At 39.3% G+C, this 25202-nt stretch overlaps 1 protein-coding gene across 1 annotated transcript in view; it reads left to right on the top strand.

The window, feature by feature from the left end:
• The first annotated feature begins 18234 nt into the window (after positions 1-18234).
• Positions 18235-25202, top strand: part of gnb1a (guanine nucleotide binding protein (G protein), beta polypeptide 1a) — a 50478-nt gene continuing 43510 nt past the window's right edge. The window contains exon 1 of the mRNA XM_062054511.1: positions 18235-18707. The gene's annotated coding sequence lies outside the window, so the exon portion shown is untranslated. The remainder of the gene's footprint in view (positions 18708-25202) is intronic.

Raw genomic sequence — 25202 nt, forward strand, 5'->3', positions numbered from 1 at the left:
CTTACGCCTCAATGGAATAGAGTAGAACACAGGTGTCAAACTCAAGGCCCGGGGGCCAGATGTGGCCCGCCACTTCATTGTGTTTGGCCCTCGAAATCCTGGAAATAATATGTATCAATGAAGTACTGTAACTTTTCTTACTAAACTTATTATTTCGTTATATTTTGGGTGAAAAAAAATATATGTACTCCATGTAATCACAAATTATGTTAACTTAAATTGTGTCTAATTATGCAAAAATATACCATCAAACATTCAAACCATTTAAAAAAATGTTTAAAAAAATACTCATGATACTGATTTCCAAAGCAAGTCATCCATCAAAATGTGCAATGTAAAAGTATCAATAGATTTCATGGTAAAATTGTGAAATTTACTGTGGTTTTTACAGCGTTTTTCTGTAAATGAAAAAAAGAGTACTTTTTTTTACTGTAATAAACCGTGGTGCCGTTTTGGCATTTACAGTAATACACCGAAAAATCTACAGGTGTTGATTTGCAGTAAAAAAAATAAAATAAAAAAAAAACTGGCAGCTCAGGTGTCGAAATTTTACTGTAAAATTGCATTTTTTTTTATTTACAGTAAAAAAAAAACTAATGTCAATTCAACAATAAATTTATGGCAACTGAGCTGCCTTTTTTTTCTTCTTTTTTTTACCATATAAACAGCAGTACTGTTTTTCCATTTACAGTAATATACACAACATTTTGAGGTGAAATTATTCAAATTTACCATATATTTTTTTACATTTTAGTTTTTAAAAAATCTACTAATGAAATGCGTAAAAAAATGTCTGATACCGTATTTTTCGGACTATAAATCGCAGTTTTTTTCATAGTTTGGCCGGGGGTGCGACTTATACTCAAGAGCGACTTATGTGTGAAATTATTAACACATTACCGTAAAATATCCAATAATATTATTTAGCTCATTCACGTAAGAGACTAGACGTATAAGATTTCATGGGATTTAGCGATTAGGAGTGACAGATTGTTTGGTAAACGTATAGCATGTTCTATATGTTATAGTTATTTGAATGACTCTTACCATAATATGTTACGTTAACATACCAGGCACGTTCTCAGTTGGTTATTTATGCCTCATATAACGTACACTTATTCAGCCTGTTGTTCACTATTCTTTATTTATTTTAAATTGCCTTTCAAATGTCTATTCTTGGTGTTGGCTTTTATCAAATACATTTCCTCAAAAAAAAAAAGCGACTTATACTCCAGTGCGACTTATATATCTTTTTTCCTTCTTTATTATGCATTTTCGGCCGGTGCGACTTATACTCCGGAGCGACTTATACTCCGAAAAATACGGTAATAAAGAAGGAAAAATATATATATAAGTCGCACTAGAGTATAAGACGCATTTTTGGGGGGAAATTTATTTGATAAAATCCAACACCAAGAATAGACATTTGAAAGGTTGACAAGCCCCTCCCAAGCACCCATTTGTGAATTCGTTCCTCGAGCTGTGGCCACCTAGCTTTTAACCCACGATTAGCTTTTTTACTTTTCTTCATTTCAGTAAGAGTAGCCTCCGCTTTTCGCCAGTCCCTTACAAGTTTCTCGCTTACTCCAAACTTTCTTTCTGCTGCTCGATTGCCGTTTTCTGCCGCATATTTCACTATTTCCAGCTTGTAACCTGCAGTATATGATTTCCTTTTTCGGTGCCATTTTTCTTCAGCCCTTCTCAGTTTTTATAAGTTACCGCCAATGTTGAAACGATCAATTTTCATAGGTACGGAAGTAGTAGCAGGTAGCATCTTTTTTTTCACAATGCTCTTCTGCCATGCCAAATTTTTATTGGTTGACGTGTGTGTGTGACGATTGCTGATATACGCCGAGTTTCTTACGTGAATGAGATAAATAATATTATTTGATATTTTTTACGGTAATGTGTTAATAATTTCACACATAAATCGCTCCAGAGTATAAATCGCTATGAAAAAAACTGCGATTTATAATCCGAAAAATACGGTAATAGTATTCACTGTTGGAATGCGGCCCTCTGCGGCCCATTTTTTTTTTTGATTGATTGAGACTTTTATTAGTAGGTTGCCCAGTGAAGTACATATTCCGTACAATTGACCACTAAATGGTAACACCCGAATAAGTTTTTCAACTTGTTTAAGTCGAGGTCCACTTAAATTGAGTCATGATACAGATATATACTATCATATATACTATCATCATAATACAGTCATCACACAAGATAATCACAATGAATTATTTACATTATTTACAATCAGGGGTGTGGAGGGGTGGGGGGGGGTAGGATATGGACATCAAGTAGTGGACATAGAGAGAGAGAGAGAGAGAGTGAGAGAGAGAGAGAGAGAGAGAGAGAGAGAGAGAGAGAGAGAGAGAGAGAGAGAGAGAGAGAGAGAGAGAGAGAGAGAGAGAGAGAGAGAGAGAGAGATCAGAAGGCATAAGAAAAAGTATCTGCATTTGATTGTTTACATTTGATTGTTAGCAATCCGGGGAGGGTGTTAGTTTAGGGTTGTAGCTGCCTGGAGGTGAACTTTTATTGCGGTTTTGAAGGAGGATAGAGATGCCCTTTGTTTTATAACTGTTGGGAGCGCATTACACATTGATGTGGCATAGAAAGAGAATGAGTTAAGACCTTTGTTAGTTCGGAATCTGGGTTTAACGTGGTTAGTGGAGCTCCCCCTGGTGTTGTGGTTATGACGGTCATTTACGTTAAGGAAGTAGTTTGACATGTACTTCGGTATCAGGGAGGTGTAGCGGATTTTATAGACTAGGCTCAGTGCAAGTTGTTTAACTCTGTCCTCCACCTTGAGCCAGCCCACTTTAGAGAAGTGGGTAGGAGTGAGGTGTGATCTGGGGTGGAGGTCTAGCAGTAACCTGACTAGCTTGTTCTGGGATGTTTGGAGTCTAGATTTGAGGGTTTTGGAGGTGCTAGGGTACCAGGAGGTGCATGCGTAATCGAAAAAGGGTTGAACGAGAGTTCCCGCCAGAATCCTCATGGTGCTTTTGTTGACCAGAGAGGAAATTCTGTAGAGAAATCTCGTTCTTTGGTTAACCTTTTTGATTACCTTGGTTGCCATTTCATCACAGGAAAGGTTAGCCTCTAGAATGGAACCTAGGTAGGTGACCTCATCTTTCCTGATGATAACAATGTCACCCACTTTTATAGTGAAGTCATTGACTTTCTTGAGGCTGATGTGGGACCCAAACAGGATGGATTCTGTTTTACCCAAGTGTATGGATAGCTTGTTGTCAGCGAGCCAGGTGCAAGTTCTACAGAGCTCAGCACTGAGGATTTTCTCCACCTGTGACTTGTCCTTGCCGGATACCAGCAAGGCAGAGTCATCCGCAAACAAAAACAATTCACAGTCGCATGCCGATGACATGTCGTTTATGTATATTAGGAACAGTAAAGGTCCCAATATACTGCCTTGGGGGACTCCACAGCTCACAGAGAGGGGGGGGGGGGGACACGGTGCCGTTCACCTCTACCACCTGCTCCCTCCCCTCCAAGTAAGATTGCATCCAGCTCCATGAGTTTTTGTTAAATCCGATTGCTCTGAGCTTATCCAACAGTATAGCGTGGTTAACGGTGTCAAAGGCCTTCTGAAGGTCCAGCATGACCATGCCGCAGTATTTGCCCGCGTCCACCTCATGTTTGATGTGGTCGCTCAGATAGAGAAGGCATGTGTCAGTGGAGTGGTTAGTTCTGAAGCCGGATTGGAATTTGTACATGAGTTTATTAGTGGCAAGGTAACTATCGACCTGTTCATAAACTATTTTTTCCATTACTTTCGAAATGGAACTGAGAATAGAAACAGGTCGGTAGTTGCCAGGTTCCAATTTGCTTCCTTTTTTAAAGAGGGGAGTTACTCTTGCAATCTTAAAATCTTTTGGTACTTGGCCTTGTGTAATTGATAGGTTTATTATGTGCGTGATGATCGGGGCAATGATGGAGGCAGAGTCCCTGAGGAATCTGGAGGGAATATTATCAAGCTTGTTAGGGTGGAGCAATCATAACTGCAATGTGGCCCTCAGTGAAAACCACTTTGACACCTCTGGAGTAGGACATCCATTCATGTTGTTTGTTTACCGTATGACCACTTCAAAATTATAACCGGGGACAAAAGTACGGCGGCCATCGAGGCCAAACATGCAGCGATGCACGAACACAAAAACCATCAAACACATGCAAATTTTGCGAAGCAAAAAGGATGACTAAAATGCAAAAAGAAAACATTCAGCAAACACAACAACAACAACAACAATAGAGCAACATCAGCAAATACGATATGTACAAATATGATGGTAAAAGTGATAGCAAAGAAGCAAGTAGCGAAATAAATAACAATACAGAAATGACAATGAGCATTATTACACTACAAATGGAGCAATACAAATACCATTAGAAATAGCGCTATTAATAATGAACGATACCAATAATTTACCTCTATTATCAACAATACAGTTGTTCAAATGCAACAATACATATACGTAATGATAACTACGGTAGAGGTACAAAAGAATGCAGAAAAATGGAGGGGAAGAAAGAGAAGCAACCTATATTAACCTTGTAGATTGTTATAGTAACAATAGGTTGAAGGCCTACTGAAACCCACTACTACCGACCACGCAGTCTGATAGTTTATATATCAATGATGAAATCTTAACATTGCAACACATGCCAATACGGCCGGGTTAACTTATAAAGTGCAATTTTAAATTTCTCGGCAAACTTCCGGTTGAAAACGTCTATGTATGATGACATATGCGCGCGACGTCAATCGTTGAAATGGAAGTATTGGTACCCCATTGAATACAATACAAAAAAGCTCTGTTTTCATCTCAAAATTCCACAGTATTCTGGACATCTGTGTTGGTGAATCTTTTACAATTTGTTTAATGAACAATGGAGACTGCAAAGAAGAAAGTTGTAGGTGGGATCGGTGTATTAGCGGCTGGCTGCAGCAACACAACCAGGAGGACTTTGACTTGGATAGCAGACGCGCTATCCGACGCTAGCCGCCGACCGCATGGATGATCGGGTGAAGTCCTTCGTCCTTCCGTCGATCGCTGGAACGCAGGTGAGCACGGGTGTTGATGAGCAGATGAGGGCTGGCTGGCGTAGGTGGAGCGCTAATGTTTTTATCATAGCTCTGTGAGGTCCCGTTGCTAAGTTAGCTTCAATGGCGTCGTTAGCAACAGCATTGTTAAGCTTCGCCAAGCTGGAAAGCATTAACCGTGTATTTACATGTCTATGGTTTAATAGCATTGTTGATTTTCTGTCTATCCTTCCAGTCAGGGGTTTATTTATTTTGTTTATATCTGCATTTGAGCCCGATGCTATGACGTTAGCTCAGTAGCTAAAGAGCTTCGCCGATGTATTGTCGTGGAGATAAAAGTCACTGTGAATGTCCATTTCGCGTTCTCGACTCTCATTTTCAAGAGGATATAGTATCCGAGGTGGTTTAAAATACAAATCCGTGATCCACAGTAGAAAAAGGACAAAGTGTGGAATCCAATGAACCCTTGTACCTAAGTTACGGTCAGAGCGAAAAAAGATATGTCCTGCATTGCACTGTAGTCCTTCACTCTCACTTTCCTCATCCACGAATCTTTCATCCTCGCTCAAATTAATGGGGTAATCGTCGCTTTCTCGGTCCAAATCTCTCTCGCTGCATTGTAAACAATGGGAAAATGTGAGGAGTCCTTTCTCCGGTGATGTCACGCTACTTCCGGTATAGGCAAGGCTTTTTTTTATCAGCGACCAAAAGTTGCGACCTTTATCGTCGATGTTCTCTACTAAATCCTTTCAGCAAAAATATGGCAATATCGCGAAATGATCAAGTATGACACATAGAATGGATCTGCTATCCCCGTTTAAATAACAAAATGTCATTTCAGTAGGCCTTTAAGCTTTGTCAGTGTGCCGTGTGTTACCAAGTTTCCCCTAGAGCAACAACGTTAATATACAGTATGTTTGATGAAACGTGGCTTTGGATCATTTCTGTGTTTGGAGCGTTTTGGACGTCGCTGTGTGTTTTCCCCTGTAGGCCCCCCATACAAAAGTCATTAAAACAACAAAACTATACAGACAGTCTAATATGTGCACAACGCTAAATATTGTCAAAACGACCCCTTATGTTCAGTTCTGTGCATGTGAACGGCAGATGTCAGTAATGCCTCGATGTCGTCCAATGACCTCTCTCTTCTCTTCTCACAGATACATGCTGTCAGCGTTTATCAGAGATTGGAAGAGATTATACCAAAGCAGATTAATGCGCACCAACCTGCCCATAAAAAGCAAGGTCATTATGAGCTTAGCGCGGCGTAATGCTGCTCGCCGGTTTTTACCAAGCATGTGCGACATCATATTAGACGTTATTGCCGTTGGTATTTCGCCACTTTTATCTAATCTGATTTTAATCTGATCTCTCTGGTGTTAATACGGCGAGATAGTGCTACTTACTGTCTCTGACTGCTGTGGAGGCCCGGACCTACTTTATGTACACTACCGTTCAAAAGTTTGGGGTCACATTGAAATGTCCTTATTTTTGAAGGAAAAGCACTGTACTTTTCAATGAAGATAACTTTAAACTAGTCTTAACTTTAAAGAAATACACTCCATACATTGCTAATGTGGTAAATGACTATTCTAGCTGCAAATGTCTGGTTTTTGGTGCAATATCTACATAAGTGTATAGAGGCCCATTTCCAGCAACTATCACTCCAGTGTTCTAATGGTACAATGTGTTTGCTCATTGGCTCAGAAGGCTAATTGATGATTAGAAAACCCTTGTGCAATCATGTTCACACATCTGAAAACAGTTTAGCTCGTTACAGACGCTACAAAACTGACCTTCCTTTGAGCAGATTGAGTTTCTGGAGCATCACATTTGTGGGGTCAATTAAACGCTCAAAATGGCCAGAAAAAGAGAACTTTCATCTGAAACTCGACAGTCTATTCTTGTTCGTAGAAATGAAGGCTATTCCACAAAATTGTTTGGGTGACCCCAAACTTTTGAACGGTAGTGTATATAAGTCGCACTGGAGTATAAGTCGCATTTTTGGGGGAAATGTATTTGATAAAACCCACACCAAGAATAGACTTTTGAAAGGCAATTTAAAATAAATAAAGAATAGTGAACAACAGGCTGAATAAGTGTACGTTATATGACGCATAAATAACCAACTCAGAACATGCCTGGTATGTTAACGTAACATATTATGGTAAGAGTCATTCAAATAACTATAACATATAGAACAGGGGTCACCAACGCGGTGCCCGCGGGCACCAGGAAGCCCGTAAGGACCAGATGAGTAGCCCGCTGGCCTGTTCTAAAATTAGCTCAAATAGCAGCCTCTATTTTTTAAATTTTATTTATTTACTAGCAAGCTGGTCTAGCTTTGCCCGACATTTTTAATTCTAAGAGAGACAAAACTCAAATAGAATTTGAAAATCCAAGAAAATATTTTAAAGACTTGGTCTTCACTTGTTTAAATAAATTCATACATTTTTTTACTTTGCTTCTTATAACTTTCAGAAAGACAATTTTAGAGAAAAAATACAACCTTAAAAATGATTTTAGGATTTTTAAACACATATACCTTTTTACCTTTTAAATTCCTTCCTCTTCTTTCCTGACAATGTAAATCAATGTTCAAGTAAATTTATTTTTTTATTGTAAAGAATAATAAATACATTTTAATTTAATTCTTCATTTTAGCTTCTGTTTTTTCGACGAAGAATATTTGTGAAATATTTCTTCAAACTTATTATAATTAAAATTCAAAAAATTATTCTGGCAAATCTAGAAAATCTGTAGAATCAAACTTAAATCTTATTTCAAAGTCTTTTGAATTTCTTTTAAAAATTTTGTTCTGGAAAATCTAGAAGAAATAATGATTTGTCTTTGTTAGAAATATAGCTTGGTTCAATTTGTGATATATTCTAACAAAGTGTAGATTGGATTTTAACCTATTTAAAACATGTCATCAAAATTCTAAAATTAATCTTAATCAGGAAAAATGACTAATGATGTTCCATAGATTCTTTTTTTAATTTTTTCAAAAAGATTCCAATTAGCTAGTTTTTCTCTTCTTTTTTTCGGTTGAATTTTGAATTTTAAAGAGTCGAAATTGAAGATAAACTATGTTTCAAAATTTAATTGTCATTTTTTTCGTGTTTTCTCCTCTTTTAAACCGTTCAATGAAGTGTAAATATCATTAATTATTAATAATAACATAGAGTTAAAGGTAAATTGAGCAAATTGGCTATTTCTAGCAATTTATTTAACTGTGTATCAAACTGGTAGCCCTTCGCATTAATCACTACCCAAGAAGTAGCTCTTGGTTTCAAAAAGGTTGGTGACCCCTGATATAGAACATGCTATACGTTTACCAAACAATCTGTCACTCCTAATCGCTAAATCCCATGAAATCTTATACGTCTAGTCTCTTCCGTGAATGAGCTAAATAATATTATTTGATATTTTACGGTAATGTGTTAATCATTTCACACATAAGTCGCTCCTGAGTATAAGTCTATGAAAAAAACTGCGACTTATAGTCCGAAAAATACGGTAGATTGCACAGTACAGTACATATTCCGTACAATTGACCACTAAATGGTAACACCCAAATACGTTTTTCAACTTGTTTAAGTCGGGGTCCACGTTAATCAATTCATGATCTAAATATATAGTATATATTTATATCATGAATTATGCTGATAGTATATATTATATACTATCAGCATAATACAGTCATCACACAAGTTAATCATCAGAGTATATACATTGAATTATTTACATTATTTACAATTGGTTAGTATCCAAAACGGCCAAAAAAAGTGTCTATTCATAGGAGTTACTTGTTATATTGAGACTGTCAGTTGTTACCTGTACAGTTTAACAGCCCTGCATTGTATTATGGCTTTAATAATCATATTATTTTTGCTGTGGTTATAATTATTTTTAATTGCAGCTCAGAACAATGGGCACGCTCTGAGCAGACAACGGCCCAAAAAAAAAACGTCCATTCATGTGAGTGACTTTTGTTTACATCTAGACCGTCAATTGTTATGTGCACAATGTAAAAGCCTTGTATTTATTGGGATTATGTATTATACGATTACAGCAAAGTCCCCACCGTGAGGCCATTCTTGTTGTATGTATCATACAAAAAAACAATCAGCGTGGGGCGTTGTCTTGCTCAAAAAGCCTCAAATCGGGCAATAATGGCGTCTTCCTCCAGGGAAGTGGCCTGAAGCTTTTAGCTTTAAGCAGCTTCACAACACATGCATGCAGACTGGGAGTGTATCCAGGGGCAACTAAATCTCAGCAGCATTAAACCCAGAGCCAGATGAGTCCCGGTGGAAACTCACACCGAGAGACTCTTGCATGGCCTGCAAACACACACACACACACACACACACACACACACACACACACACACACGCACACACACACACACACTGGGGGTTGGTGTTTTCAACTGCCGAGTTTTGATTAGGGACTTGGTTAAAGGCTCATAAATGACATGATAGCACACAAACTTGCACATAAGAAGAACACATTATTCAATACTGCATAAGTACGTCCTGTTCAGTACGATACATTCATTTGAAGGTGCTGGGGGCTTTAAGTGGATCCTTGTGTAACATCCCCAATTAGGCGGTACACACACACTCCGGTTTCCCTAAAGACAACAAAGTGTTCCACGTCTCCAAGTAACGCTTTAACCCGCTGAGCATTATTAACCCCTGCTCCCTGCACGCCAATCTTTACTGTAATGTGCCAACTTAGGGGCTGGTCCTACCCACAAATATGCTACAGGAAGGAAATCCTTGATGGTTTAGGCCGGGGGTCCTCAACCCGCGGCTCTAGAGCCGCATGCGGCTCTTTAGCGCCCGCCTGGTGGCTCTATGGAGCTTTTTCAAAAATGTATGACAAATGGAAAAAGATGGGGGGAAAATATATTTTTTGTTTTATTATGATTTCTGTAGGAGGACAAACATAAGTAGAGATGTCCGATAATGGCTTTTTTGCCAATATTCCGATATTGTCCAACTCTTAATTACCGATTCCGATATCAACCGATACCGATATATACAGTCGTGGAATTAGCACATTATTATGCCTAATTTTGTTGTGATGCACCGCTGGATGCGTTAAACAATGTAACAAGGTTTTCCAAAATAAATCAACTCAAGTTATGGAAAAAAATGCCAACATGGCACAGCCATATTTATTATTGAAGTCACAAAGTGCTTTTTTTTTTTTTAAACATGCCTCAAAACAGCAGTTTGGAATTTGGGACATGCTCTCCCTGTGAGAGCATGGGGAGGTTGAGGTTGGGGGGGCGCGGGGTTGAGGTGTGGGGGTGGGAGGTAGCGTGGGGTGTATATTGTAGCGTCTCGGAAGAGTTAGTGCTGCAAGGGGTTCTGGGTATTTGTTCTGTTGTGTTTACAACGGTGCGGATGTTCTCCCGAAATGTGTTTGTCATTCTTGTTTGGTCGTGGGTTCACAGTGTGGTGCATATTTGTAACAGTGTTAAGGTTGTTTATACGGCCACCCTCAGTGTGACCTGTATGGCTGTTGACCAAGTATGCATTGCATTCACTTGTGAGTGTGAAAAGCCGTAGATATTATCTGACTGGGCCGGCACGCAAAGGAAGTGCCTTTAAGGTTTAATTGGCGCTCTGTACTTCTCCCTACGTCCGTGTACACAGCGGCGTTTTAAAAAGTCATAAATTTTACTTTTTGAAACCGATACCGATAATTTCCGATATTACATTTTAAAGCATTTATCGCCCGATAATATCGGCAGTCCGATATTATCTGACATCTCTATAAACATGACTCAAACCTCCCTAATTGTTAGAAATCACACTGTTTATATTAAACACGCTTTAGTGATTAGAGACTATTTGGCGAGCACTGTTTTGTCCTACTAATTTTGGCTGTCTTTGAACTCACCGTAGTTTGTTTACATGTACAACTTTTTCCGACTTTCTATAAGAGGTGTTTTTTTTCAGTGCCTATCTCTGCTGCATTCGGGCGGTAGGCGGGGTACACCCCCGCGACCCCGAAAGGGACAAGCGGTAAAAAAATGGATGGATGGGTTTTATCAGTGATGGGCCGTTAGGGCCAGCAAGGCCTTCTCTGCTGGCCCTAACATAAATTAAAGTTAAAGTACCAATGATTGTCACACACACACTAGGTGTGGCAAAATTATTCTCTGCATTTGACCCATCACCCTTGATCACCCTCTGGGAGGTGAGGGGAGCAGTGAGCAGCAGCGGTGGCCGCGCCCAGGAATCATTTTTGGTGATTTAACCCCCAATTCCAACCCTTGATGCTGAGTGCCAAGCAGGGAGGTAATGGGTCCCATTTTTTTGGTCTTTGGTATGACTCGGCCGGGGTTTGAACTCGCAACCTACCGATCTCAGTGCGGACACTTTAACCACTAGGCCACTGAGATGAATAATCATGATCATGGATTAATAAAAGTTAATTGTAATCTACTTTTTATAAAGTATTCATCATATTCTCTTCATGTCTTATTGGGCTCCAGTGTTGTTTGTTTTTACGTTAGCGCTTTTATCCAATTGGAATTCAGCTAGCTTGTTGCCAGCGCTGTGTGAATTCTGCCAGATAGACATTTGATAGACAGTTGCGATAGCCAATCAGATCACGAGTTGTTGACAGTAGCCCATCTAGGTAGCCTTACGCTAAACGTGACTGTGATTGGATTTTCACTTGTCACTCCCAAGTGAGAATCCAATCACAAGTTGTAATTTGCGAAAAGCAGGAAGGGGCACCGGAGCCATACCCGGCCAACGGAGAAATCATCGGTTCTCACTTTTTTAACTCACAAAGAAAAAGTTCAAATATGTTATTTATTGTTTGTTACAATTTTTTTTTTTTTTGACAAGACCACGTAAGATATGTTTTAAATGCTGATGCGGGTTCATTGATTTTTAAATGTGCCGAAATATAGCCTGTTTTGTACACTGTTGAAGGTGTTTCAATGCCCAGTAGTGCACAAGTGTGTTTCTGTATAGCATTTCTGCAGCCGTGGTCATGTGGTGACATAAATTATGGCATTTTGAGGGGTATTTATTAAAGTCGGACTGAGTACGACATCACTGAAGGCCTTGGTGGGAAACGCACAGCCCGCCACTGGTTTTATGCCACTCCTTTTTCGTCTCATTTTGTCCACCAAACTTTTAATGCTGTGCGTTAAGGCACAAAAGTGAGCTTTGTTGATGTTATTCACTTGTGTGGAGTGCTAATCAGGCACATTTGGTCGGCGCAAGCTAATGGATGCTAACATGCTATTTAGGCTAGCTCCATGTACATATTGCATCATTGTGCCTCATGTGTATGTATATTTAAGCTCATTTAATTTCCTTTAGGTCCTCTTAATTCAATTTATATTTGCATGTCTCATGACACATTATCTGAATGTAATATTGGCTGCATTTCTCATAGTTGTTTGTGTGCTACGTTGTTCCAGACCACAGCAAACATTACCCAGCTTGCAAAGATTGTAATACATCCATTAGAAGAAGACAGCCTGCCGTTTCCTTTAACTTGGACACTCACATCTATATATATTTGGCATTTCTATGCCAGTAATTTTCTAGGAGTTATCTCACCCTCTAAGAAGCCTCAATTTTACTACTGATTTCCAATGTTGTAAATCAGGGCCTGACTCCCTTCCAGGCACCTCTTCTTTGAACTGTTTTACGACCTTTTCTTTGAGCTGTTTGTAATCAAAGGCGATGGCTGTTTACGACCCCCCTCCCTTTGAAACACCTGTTGCCATGTAATCAGGGAAAGTCCAAATAAAAGAGGAAGCGTACAATCTTTTGTCAGAGTGTGGTGACACTTACAAGGGTACAGGTGTACGCGTTTATCCTCAATTGAGCCAAACTTAATTCTGTCTCTGTTTAATTCCTTGCTTTTTGTCTTGTTTAATAGATGTCATCAGTGTTTGAACCTGACAGTTGCCTTCATTATAAAACTTATACAAGGCTTTTAAATCTTTGCGGCTCCAGACAGATTTTTTTTTTTTTTTTTTTTCGGTCCAATATGGCTCTTTCAACATTTTGGGTTTGTCGACCCCTGGTTTTGGCGCTAGAACTACAGCACTGAGGCAGGTTCAAAGGTTTGATGTCATCATAAAGACATCTTTGCTAGTCTTTATTTAGTTAGATGTGTGGCACACCGTTCTGTTTTGGCTTGCAAATGAGACTCGGCACTGCATGTAGCGGGTGTTGTGGTCATGTAAATGTCGTTGTCTATTGACACATGTAAAACACTTTTGGCCCTGTCACATGCCTTATTAAAAGAAAAAAGTTTAGAAGACAAATATTGCATAAAAACAATACAATATATGCACTACTAACAACAACGTTAGTTTTATGAAGAAATGTAATAATAGAGTACAGCATTTAGTTTGTAGAGTGGACTTGTAGGTAACTCCTTCCAGACGCTTCCCCATCAAACACCCCATCAGCAGCCAATTCCATATATTCATACAAAAAATGTCCGCCGTTTAAGCATTATTTAAACATACTTGGTTGGCATCACTCTACCCTTTGCCAATTTAGCCATGATTTTGAAGATTTCTTTTTTTTAATTCAATGAATATCATTCACTGTCCTTCACATAGTTGGAAAAACAAAGTTAGCTATAAGCTAATGCTGGCAAGTAAGACCAGGGCCCAACGGGATTCCTTAAGATTCTGGGAATCCTCTCACAGAACTCCAAACTTAACCCAACAAATTCCCAGCAAAGTGTCTTAGTTTAAAAGTGATTCCGGAACATTCTCAGAGAACTCTGAGCAGGAAGCGAGATAAATCCTATTTACTTTTGGTGACAATGGGAAAAGGATGGACTCTCAAACTTAGTAATATAATCTAATCATGTGAAGACTGTGGAATTGTAAATAATATTTCACATAAAAAAATGATGTATCTGGTAAATGAATCGTTAGCTATGCATAAAACTATCCGACAAAATGTGTAAAAACTTGGGCCCACTTGCACAGTAATATATAAGTATGTATAAGAGGGGGATAAGACAGCCAGACAACAACAGAACAACATCAGCTAATAGGATATGTACAAATATGGTACGAAAAATTATAGCAAAAAAACGTTACTGAAGTAGATAGTAATAACACAAAAATGACAATGAACATTATTACACTACAGATGGAACAACACAAATACCAACAGAAATAACACTATTGATAATAAATAATAATGACTTCTATTACAATTGTTTCAAATGCAACAATACATAAATGTATTAAATACTTGAATTACAAAAGAAAGCCGATAAATGGGAAGAAAGAGGAGAGGACTATATTAATTGTCAGGTTCAAACACTGATGACATCTATTAAACGAGACAAGAAGCAAGGAATTAAACAGAGACAGAATTCAAATTTGGCTCAATTGAGGAGAGCGCGTCTCCATCACGCTCTGGCGAAAAATTGTACGCCTCCTCTTTTATTTGGACTTCCCCTGATTACATGGCAACAGCTGTTTCTAAGGGACGGGGGTCGTAAACAGCCATCGCCTTTGATTAAAACAGTTCAAACAAAAGGTCGCCTTGAGGGGAGTCAGGCCCTGCTTCCTCTCCGCTTTGTAGTTCTTGGGTCACGACAATATCTTTCTGTTGTTTACAATACATGAAAGAAACAGAACACCTTCATGTTGCTTCCCATCCTACACAGTGGAGTTTTACAAGCCTTCTTCTTGGTAGATCAAAGACAGCTTTTGTCCTCTCGCCGGGAACTCATGGCAACACAAAGTTTTGTGATAACTTAGATACAATTATTCTAACATTAATCTTGTAGATTGTTATGGTAAAAATAGGTTAAGCTTTAGCAGTGTGCCGTGTTTTACCCAGTTTCCCGGGGGAGGAGGGGACAAAACATGATTATATGTATGTATATGTGTATGTACAGTATGTATGTATGTTTGTACAGTGAATGTGCATATGTATGTTAGTATGTGTGTTTGCATGTACGATATATTTGTCTACCATTATGTGCGGGAGCCAAAATACGGCCCCAGCGACCCAGAAAGCCCAAACCAAAACAGCAGGTGCGGACCACCGGCGCCACGCTAGCACGGGGGACCCCCCAGAACCGGGAAGGCCAGCAGCAGGCCGTAGAAAGACGCGCCCGGCAGAGAACAAGGCACGGGAGAAGCAGGAGACCACACCCCAGAAAGACAGGACGCCCTGCCCTGAGGGGAAAACCATCCACCCCTGACCCCGCAGGGACCCCATAAATGGAGATGGAACATCCAGCAACTGCCCCGGGGGATGCTTGTAACTCAAAGCGACAGCTCTTATGTCAAAACACTCTTTAAGTTGGGGCACTCTTAAATTAAAGTATAGGTGTACTAAAAAACAAGTTGAAATATTGAGGCTAATAACATAAAAATGTCATGCGGGCTGTTTTTATCTTCTAAAAAAAATACTGTATTGGTTTAGAAAATTAAAAACATCAAAATGATCCTTTGATTTTTCACCCCTGGCCTACAGCGGCTGACATGCATATTGGGAGAAAAGAACACACTAAAAACTCTCCATCCATTTTCTACTGCTTGTCCCTGTTTAATAAAAATATTGATAATGAATTGTGTTTATGTCATTTTTATTAATAACTCACTTTATATTTCCAGAAACTCAAAAGTGCAACGGGGTCAAATGTGCTACTCCTCTACGCCCCGTGTTGTCTTTACCAAAGCATATGAGATGTGTTCTCAAGGGTATACATGGCCAACCTACTGTGTAACCGTGCAGAAATGCTTAAAGACGTTTATGTTGCTCTAAGAAATTAATAAATGGATATTTTGCATCATATCATACAGCAATACCAAGATTTCTTAGCATGCAAGCAACTTTTGTTTTTGATGGAAACTGGGGAGGTACAGTATTTAAAAATATCAGGGTGAATAAGGAAGTACCTGCAAAGGTACAGTCCTGTTGAAATAGTGGGGAGGGGGGAATGGGCGTGTGATCCCGTGGAACGTGCTTTGTCAGTATCATGCTTGAAACCCTATTTTGAAAAGTTGTGCACAACAAAACATGCTCATTGTAGCCATTAATTCCTACTTCCTGTTTCAATTTTTTTTTTTAAATGCACACTGTTGTTTTTGATGGGAGGTTAATGCGTTTTATATACTGTGCTTCTGATTTAATGTCATTTATTTATTGAGTTCTATTTTATTTTATTTTATTTTATAATTCAATATTAAATGGTTCAAGTCAAGTCAAAATGTTTATAATTTAAATAAGAATACATTTTATTTTGTAAATTTCAGGAAAATTTATGATATTTATGTAACAGATCAGAAACAATGTTAATCTTGTTATTGTTTACTGCAAGTTCATCTGTATTTATATGTTTTGTTTGTTATCTTTAAAGTTAACAAGGTGGGGTTGGTAATGGTATGCAGAGGTGAACTAATAACAATTTCGTAGACAAATTATATTATTTATAGTCATGACGGAAAGTGGGGGCACGAAATGTTTTCTTCTTTCTGGGGTTGGAGGCAAACAAAATAATTAAGAATCACTGCTGTAGTAGAAAATGTCAGTACTTTGATGCAATGCCATGGCATCAATTTGTTATTATTATGTTCTAGTTAAGTTAGGTTCAAGTTCTCGGGAAATAGTATATCTGCTGTTGTGTACTGCTGACTTATCATCATTTTTAAGTTATTTGTGAGTACAACAGCATCCTCGATGGTTTAGGCGCCGACCTAGTGGCTCTTAGAGCTTTTTCAAAAATGTATGAAAAATGGGGAAAAATATATGTTTTGTTTTATTATGGTTTCTGTAGGAGGACAAACATGACCCAAACCTCCCTAATTGTTAGAAATCACACTGCTTATATTAAACATGCTTCAGTGATTAGAGACTATTTGACGAGCGCCGTTTTGTCCTACTAATTTTGGCGGTCTATGAACTCACCGTAGTTTGTTTACATGTACAACTTTCTCCGACTTTGAGGTGTTCTATGCCTCTCCTTTTTTGTCCACCAAACTTTTAATGCTGTGCATGAAGACACAAAGGTGACGGAAAGTGGGTGGGTGGGGAATGTTTTCTTCTTTCTGGGGTTGGAGGCAAACAAAAAATAATAAAGAATTACTGCTGCAGTAGAAAATGTCACTACTTTGATGCACTGCCGTGGCATCAATTTGTTATTATTGTATTCTAGTTAAGTTAGGTTCAAGTCCTCTGGAAATAGCATTGCTGCTGTTGTGCACTGCTGACCTATCATCCTTTTTAAGTTATTTATGAGTACAACAGCATCCTTGATGGTTTACGCGACGACCTAGTGGCTCTATGGAGCTTTTTCAAAAATGGAAAAAAATGAGGGAAAAAATATTTTTTTTGTTTTATTATGGTTTCTGTAGGAGGACAAACATGACCCAAACCTCTCTAACTGTTAAAAATCACACTGTTTATATTAAACATGCTTTAATGATTAGAGACTATTTGGCGAGCGCTGTTTTGTCCGACTAATTTTGGCTGTCTTTGAACTCACCGTAGTTTGTTTACATGTAAATTTTCTCCGACTTTGACGTGTTTCATGCCACTCCTTTTTTGTCTCATTTTGTCCACCAAACTTTTAATGCTGTGCGTAATGGCACAAAGGTGACGGAAGGGAGGAGGGGGGGCGCGAAATGTTTTCTTCTTTCTGGGGTTGAAGGCAAACAAAAAATAATTAAGAATTACTGCTGTAGTAGAAAATGTCACTACTTTGATGCACTGCCGTGGCATCAATTTTTTATTATTGTATTTTAGTTAAGTTAGGTTCAAGTCCTCGGGAAATAGCATTGCTGCTGTTGTGCACTGCTGGCTTATCATCCTTTTTAAGTTATTTGTGAGTACAACAGCATGCGAGTTTCATTTTCAGGTCTCACAAAATATATTTGTGTGCAATATTTAATATTTACTACGCTTTTATAGGGAAAGATTGCACACACCATTTACACGTCATGGGACACTGAAGGCAACACTTGTTAAAAGTACGTTTGGAATGTGTGTTGTGTACATACACTGTTGTACGCTTTGAAATTTGAGATTGTTTTATTTTTTATTTTTTGCGAGTAAATACAATTAGTGGGTCTATGTCAGGAGTTACCAAAGATGGCAGTATTTCCTGATTTCTTGAAGTGGTCGCCGACCCCTGGCCGTACGTTGTGACGCCGCCTGAGCGTGGGGTTTCCCGGGGCTGAGTGCAGGGTTACCGCGCCCATCTCTGCTGTTTGATGGCCGCAGGAAGAAGCCGCTGAGATTCCGTAGCCGAGGAAGAAAAGAGAGAAAAAAAACTCCCACAAGGGACGACGTCGACCAAGTCGGACGAGGTGGGGATTGTCTTCATTTCGCCGTGAAGGTGGAATTCGTGGCGGCTTCGGAGAAAGACTCTGGAAACGCCATTTTTTCGGGGGGGTGAAAGACCGCCTCGTCTCTTGCTCGACTGTGCCGGTGTGTCTCCCCCACCCCTCCTCCTTCGGCGGCTCCAAAACTGGGTTCGGGGAGTGTCGCTCCACGCTAGCAACATCCGAGAGAGGAGACACCAGCTTTTGGTTGTTTTTTTTTGGTTGTTTTTTTTATCCCACCCACCACCAACTCATGTGATTCGGAGCACGGACAGCGCCTGAAAGAAGGTAATTGTGGAGGGTGGGGGAAAGAAAAAAAAAGGCTGAATTGTGCGTGGCTTCTCCGTTAGTTAGCTCGCTAGTTAGTTAGTTCTCGTTAGCTTCGTGCTAACTAACCGTTAAAAGTAGGCGTGCTGTCAAGTAGCACATTTCGGTCAAATTCCTGACAGTTAACTTACATTTTATATTAAATAGCGCCGCTCTAAGTGGCAACTTTGCCGCTGTTAATTAGCATTTCATTAGCTTGTAGGTTAACCAGCACCCTCTCTTATTTTAACTAACATGGCGGTACTTTTCCCCCCCTCACGAATACTCTCTGGGGCCGATTCTGTACCGAGTCAACACACCGATGATCTGGCCCACATTCCCCGCGCCGTTGCTACACCCCAAAGCGGCGAGCACCCATCTCATACGCTAATAAAACTTCAAAAACTTCTTTTTTTTTTTTGTTTGTTTACGTGTGCAATTATTTGCAAAAAAAATCAGTTTCCCTTTCGGTCGTAGCATCATGCGGTTGGCAACGGAGCAGAAGTCTAAAAATGGCTTCTTCGCCAGCCGCCGACGACACCACCCCCTGTTTTTTTCCCTTTGGCGAGTCCGTGCAAGTTAGCAGGCCAGCGGTGTCCGCAGCTCGACTCCCAATATGTAGTCAAAAATGTGCTCTGAAGATCGATTTAGCACCGATGTGTGACTAAATCTGCAGTGTTGGTATTTGCACCGCTCCGATTATTTGCTTAGCTGTAGCATTTTAGTCAAATGGAACCTGTACAGCTAGCACAATTAGCCTGTGGTAACGCCACGGACGTGCGTGAAAATCACATGAGTTAAACAACAGCGTGACGTCGAAATATATATATTTTTTGACGTCGTTGACCTTTCCCCCCCCACCCCCACTCTCCCGGTGTTGTTTTACGGTAGTAATTGGCTCCGTGCAATCCCGTTATCTCGAGTTCTTAAACCGGCCATATCGTTTTAAACACCCTGCAAATCCCATGTCCGGTTCTCCCACGACAACATTCCTCAGTCCGTGTGATTTGATGGAAGGGGGTGGGGGGGGGGGGGATAATGGGAAGCCGCCCCCGAGCTAAGAGGCAACAAGGTGCCGCTGGGAGCAACTCGCAGCCCGGCCCCGTCGAGCCGGAGAACTCGCGATTAACCGATCTGAACCAAAATTAGCCTTTTTTTTACATTTTTAGTAACTGCCCCGCAAAAGTGCGGGTTTGTGTCGTCGATCTGTTAGATTGTGCCGGTGTGTCCCCTCTCCACGTAACGCCTCCAATGAATGGGTTCCTGTATGGAGGGCCCGAGCAGCTGCACTCAACAAGATGGCGTTCAAAGCCTTTCTCATCAGCGCCTTTTCTCCCACTCGCAACAGCTGCCGAGCGTCGGATGCCTTTAAGGCTAAGGGCCTGCTAGCTTTCCGTGACCCCGCTTTAAAATAATACAATCCACTAGGGCTGTGAATCTTTGGGTGTCCCACGATTCGATTCAATATCGATTCGATTCAAAATCGATTTTTTTTTTTTTTCAATTCAACACGATTCTCGATTCAAAAACGATTTTTTTCCCCAATTCAAAACGATTCTCTATTCATTCAATACATAGGATTTCAGCAGGATCTACCCCAGTCTGCTGACATGCAAGCAGAGTAGTAGATTTTTGTAAAACGCTTTTATAATTGTAAAGGACAATGTTTTATCAACTGATTGCAATAATATAAATTTGTTTTAACTATTAAATGAACCAAAAATATGACTTATTTTATCTTTGTGAAAATAGTGGACACAGTGTGTTGTCAAGCTTATGAGATGTGATGCAAGTGTAAGCCACTGTGACACTATCGTTATTTATTTATTTTTTTATAAATGTCTAATGATAATGTCAATGAGGGATTTTTAATCACTGCTATTTTGAAATTGTAGCTAATATTGATACTGTTGTTGATAATATTCATTTTTGTTTCACTACTTTTGGTTTGTTCTGTCGTGTTTGTGTCTCCTCAATTGCTCTGTTTATTGCAGTTCTGGGTGTTGCTGGGTCGGGTTTGGTTTTGGAAATGGATTGCATTGTTATGGTATTGCTGTGTATTGTTTTGTTGGATTGATTAATTAAATAAAAATAAAAAGTACAACTTTTTAATAAATAAATAAAAATTTAAAAATCGATTTAAAAAAAAAAAGAAGAGAGAATCGATTCTGAATCGCACAACGTAAGAATCCCGATTCGAATCGATTTTTTTCCCACACCCCTACAATTCATGTATTTTTTTGGTCAAACTGTATGCTAAAACGTGTTTGAGCTCCGCCTGACTGCATTCACAGTCTGTAGAGCAGTGCAGGGTTCGAACGGGTGCTTAAAAACCTTAAATGCTTGGATTTTCAAGGTTTGACAAATGCTTGAATTTTGGGTGAAGTGCTTGTAAATTCGTAGAAATGTTCGCCATATTTCTCTGCGGTCTGACTCAATAGGCTAATTATAAAATAAAAACAAATGAAATACGTTTCCTAAAAATGAAAGCTTGATCTGTTGGCTTTGCACAAGCCCTTACATTAGGTCAGTGGTTCTTAACCTTGTTGGAGGTACCGAACCCCACCAGTTTCGTATGCGCATTCACCGAACCCTTCTTTAGTGAAATTTAAAATGTTGTTTTTTTTTCAAATTCAAGACTAAGTTATATGTTTATGGTAACACTTTAGTATGGGGAACATATTCTAAGTAACAAAGACTTAATTTAGAGTTATTTGGTTAGGGCCAGGGTTAGAGGGTTAGGGTTATAATAAGGCCATGCCGAATAAGGCATAAATAAGTACTTAATAATGACTAGTTAAGAGCTAATATGTTACTAATTTGCATGTTATTAAGCAACTAATTAATGGTGAATATGTTCCCCATACTAAAGTGTTACCATGTTTTATTACTGGTGCACAAAATGAACCGTGCATGAACATCACCTTGTTCAAACAACAAAACCAACACAGTGCATAAACTCACAACAAATTACACACCTGCAAATCAGTCTGACTTCTGCTGTTGCCGTATCCGTAATACGCCGATAGGGAGAAGTTTTTATTTACACGATGAGTCGGGTGTGTCTTGACCTCCGCCGAACCCCTGAGCCCGACTCAACGAACCCTTAGGGTTCGATTAAACCCAGGTTAAGAACCACTGCATTAGGTTGTTGTCATGCCAGTGTCGCCCCCAAGAAGACAGTGGTGCATCGGTCCGTCACGCCAGGAGGTTGTCGTTTTAATGAACATAATGTATGCATGAATTATGATACAAACAACAATAATTAATGTTATTTCTTGCAAGGAATGATGTATACATGAATGATGATGATACAAACAAACAAGTAAACAACGTTTGCAAACAGCAATGACATTGAATAGTCTACAAAAACACTGCTTCATTTTCTATACCCCATTCAGTTAATGATAACTGCTGGTTCAATGTTAGGCTTAGGTTTTAGCAGATTTTCCGTAGTTTTCCTACAGACAGCATTTGGTGGCCTCAAACAACAAGGCTATGGATTGATTCACACTGGTTTTCGCCTTTTGAAGGATACTGGAAAAACTGGAAAATTGATCTTAAAAGTCCTTAAAAAGTGCTTGAATTTGGCCATGGAAAAGGTGTACGAAGCCTGCAGTGTTTTTCAACCTTTTTCGAGGCAAGGCATATTTTTTCATTAAAAAATCCGCAGGCACACCACCAGCAGAAAATGTTAAAAAATGAAACTCCACCAGGTCAACGTGCCTTATTTAGAGTTTGTTGGTGTTTTCTTGTGTGTAGTGCTTTAGTTTTTGTCTTGCACTGTTATTTTGGTGGCCCTTCCTGTTTTGTTGATGTTTTCCTGTAGCAGTTTCATGTCTTTCTTGGAGCGCTATTCGCCGCACATGGTTTGTGTTAGCAAGCAAGGCTATTTAAGTTGTTGCTATCCTTCTTTGTGGGGACATTGTTGATTGCCAAGTCATGTACAGATGTACTTTGTGGACGCCGTCTCTGCTCCAAACGCTGCAAGTTTTTGCTGTCGTCCAGCATTCTGTTTACTTTGTAGCCAGTTCAGTTTTACTTGCGTTTTGCATAGCCATCCCTATGCTTCAATGCCTTTTCCTTTTGTTCATTTTTGGTTTAAGCGTTACATACCTCTTTACCTTTTCAATATTGGGTTCACGACAAACCGTCCTCATCTCACCCGACACATTACGACTTTTACAAAGCAATTGCAACCTGCTGCCACCTACTGACGTGGCATATTTACATGGTTACCCTGCCAAGCTCTACACAGCACAGACACTAAGGAACGGTACATTATTTGCAGATTATAATTATTGATTTGCAAAAAATATTTTTTGCACCAATTAGGTGAAGTTACATAATTTTCCATGGCTCACTGGTTGAAAAACACTGCTGTAGAGTATGATCATCAGTCAGCACTGGATGTCATCATTACCGATTGTAACAACAGTCCCAACTAGTGTTGTCTCGATACCAATATTTTGGTACCGGTATCAAAATTATTTTGGTACTTTTCTAAATAAAGGGGACCACAAAAGTTACGTTGTTGGCTTTATTTTAACAAAAAATCTTACGGTACATTAAACATATGTTTCTTATTGCAAGTTTGTCCTTAAATAAAATAGTGACCATACAAGTAAACTGGTCTTTTATTAGTAAGTAAGTAAGCTCCTAATTTAGCTGCAGACGTATGCAGTAATATATTGTGTCATTTTCCATTCTATTATTTTGTCAAAATTATTAAGGACAAGTGGTAGAAAATGAATTATTAATCTACTTGTTCATTTACTGTTAATATCTGCTTACTTTCTCTTTTAACATATTCTATCTACACTTCTGTTAAAATGCAACAATCACTTATTCTTCTGTTGTTTGATACTTTACATTAGTTTTGGATGCAAAATGATACCAAGTCGTTACAGGATCATACATTGGTCATATTCAAAGTCCTCATGTGTCCAGGGACATATTTCCTGAGTTTATAAACATATTAATAAAAAAAAACGAACAAAGATGTTGTGAGGCCAAAAAATATCGACGTATTTATATTGGTATCGACTAGATACGCTACTGTACTTGGTATCATTATAGTGGATGTTAGGTGTAGATACACCAATGGTGTTTGTTTACATTTTGACGCCGGTGAGCTACGGTGTGTAGTGAAGCATGTTTAGCTATTCCTCGTCCTACAGGGATGATACTTGTAAGAAACTTACTTTATTTGTCGCCATGGAGGCGAGGATTAGTGATTTAGAAGTAGCTAAAACACTGCCGACTGGGGCTGGACTTTAGCTGCTAGATAGCTAGCCATGTCTTAAAGCACCTCTTCCTGAGGGCGTTTCAGTGTTATAACTTCACATTTATCGTTAGTTTTTAAGCCAAAATACGTCCGTTCTCCCTTTTCTGTCTACACACTGTGTCTGCTTCTAAGTACTTTGTGATTGTGCCCTGTGGAACATGCTCGTCTGCTCGTAAACCAGCAATGACACGACGTGACGACGATGGGGGAGCGGGCGGTGGACCGGTACTTTTTAGTACCGAATGTGATTCATTAGTATCACGGTACTATACTAATACCGGTATACCATACAATCCTAGTCCCAACAAGTCATGTTTTAATTGAAATATTAGAATAAACTTATGGCAGGGCTCTTCAACTGGCGGCCCGGGAATGACACCAGACCAACCTCTGAGTTTAGTTCAAACTCAGGCCCCGTTACACTGCACACCAAACGACACAGACACAAGTGACACGGATCGGATATTCTTTGCCAGTCTGAATGCTCCAAAGTGCTTCAAATCTGATCTTTTTGCATCAGAATTGGGCCACATCAGTAGGTAGTCCGAATCCAATTGGAATCTGATCTTTTCAAATGTGACTCAAGTCTAAATGGAAACGCAAGCTGATTGCGACTGTTACGTCATCTTTGGGCGAGCTATGTCATTGGTCTGCGACTTGCCAGCGGAAGTAGGTACGCCTTTACAACATCTGGTTTCTGTGAGCAATGTATTTTTTTCGGCGGCCCAATTTTCAGTGCATCACCAGTCAATAGTGCGCAAATAATAGGCGATATATATACAGGGTTTCCTCTAAACTGCCAGGGTACCTGTGGCGGTGGAAGCGTGGCGTGATGGTATGATTTTCTTTAAAAAGGCTAAAAAAATGTATACATGCATTTAAAACAAATCTGTTTTTATTAATTAGTATTAAAATATATATTTTTATTGTTATGCCATATTTTCAAGTGTTGCTGTTTGTACAAGGTATTTTTCAAGTTATTACAGACTTTTAATTACTTTTTTTTTTCAATTTAAAAACTAGCAACAAATCGAGCATCTTCTGGTGTTTTTATAAAATGTACGGTACTCAGGTTTAGAGACTCTTAACTTCTGTCCCTCGATGTCCATGACTAAAGAAGAGTGCGGCAGCAAGCATGACATCACACTGTTTCTCCAGTTGGACTTTCTCTTTTTAATAGCCGCCACTTT

Source organism: Entelurus aequoreus, linkage group LG07 (genome assembly GCF_033978785.1).
Source record: "Entelurus aequoreus isolate RoL-2023_Sb linkage group LG07, RoL_Eaeq_v1.1, whole genome shotgun sequence".
Lineage (NCBI taxonomy): Eukaryota > Metazoa > Chordata > Actinopteri > Syngnathiformes > Syngnathidae > Entelurus > Entelurus aequoreus.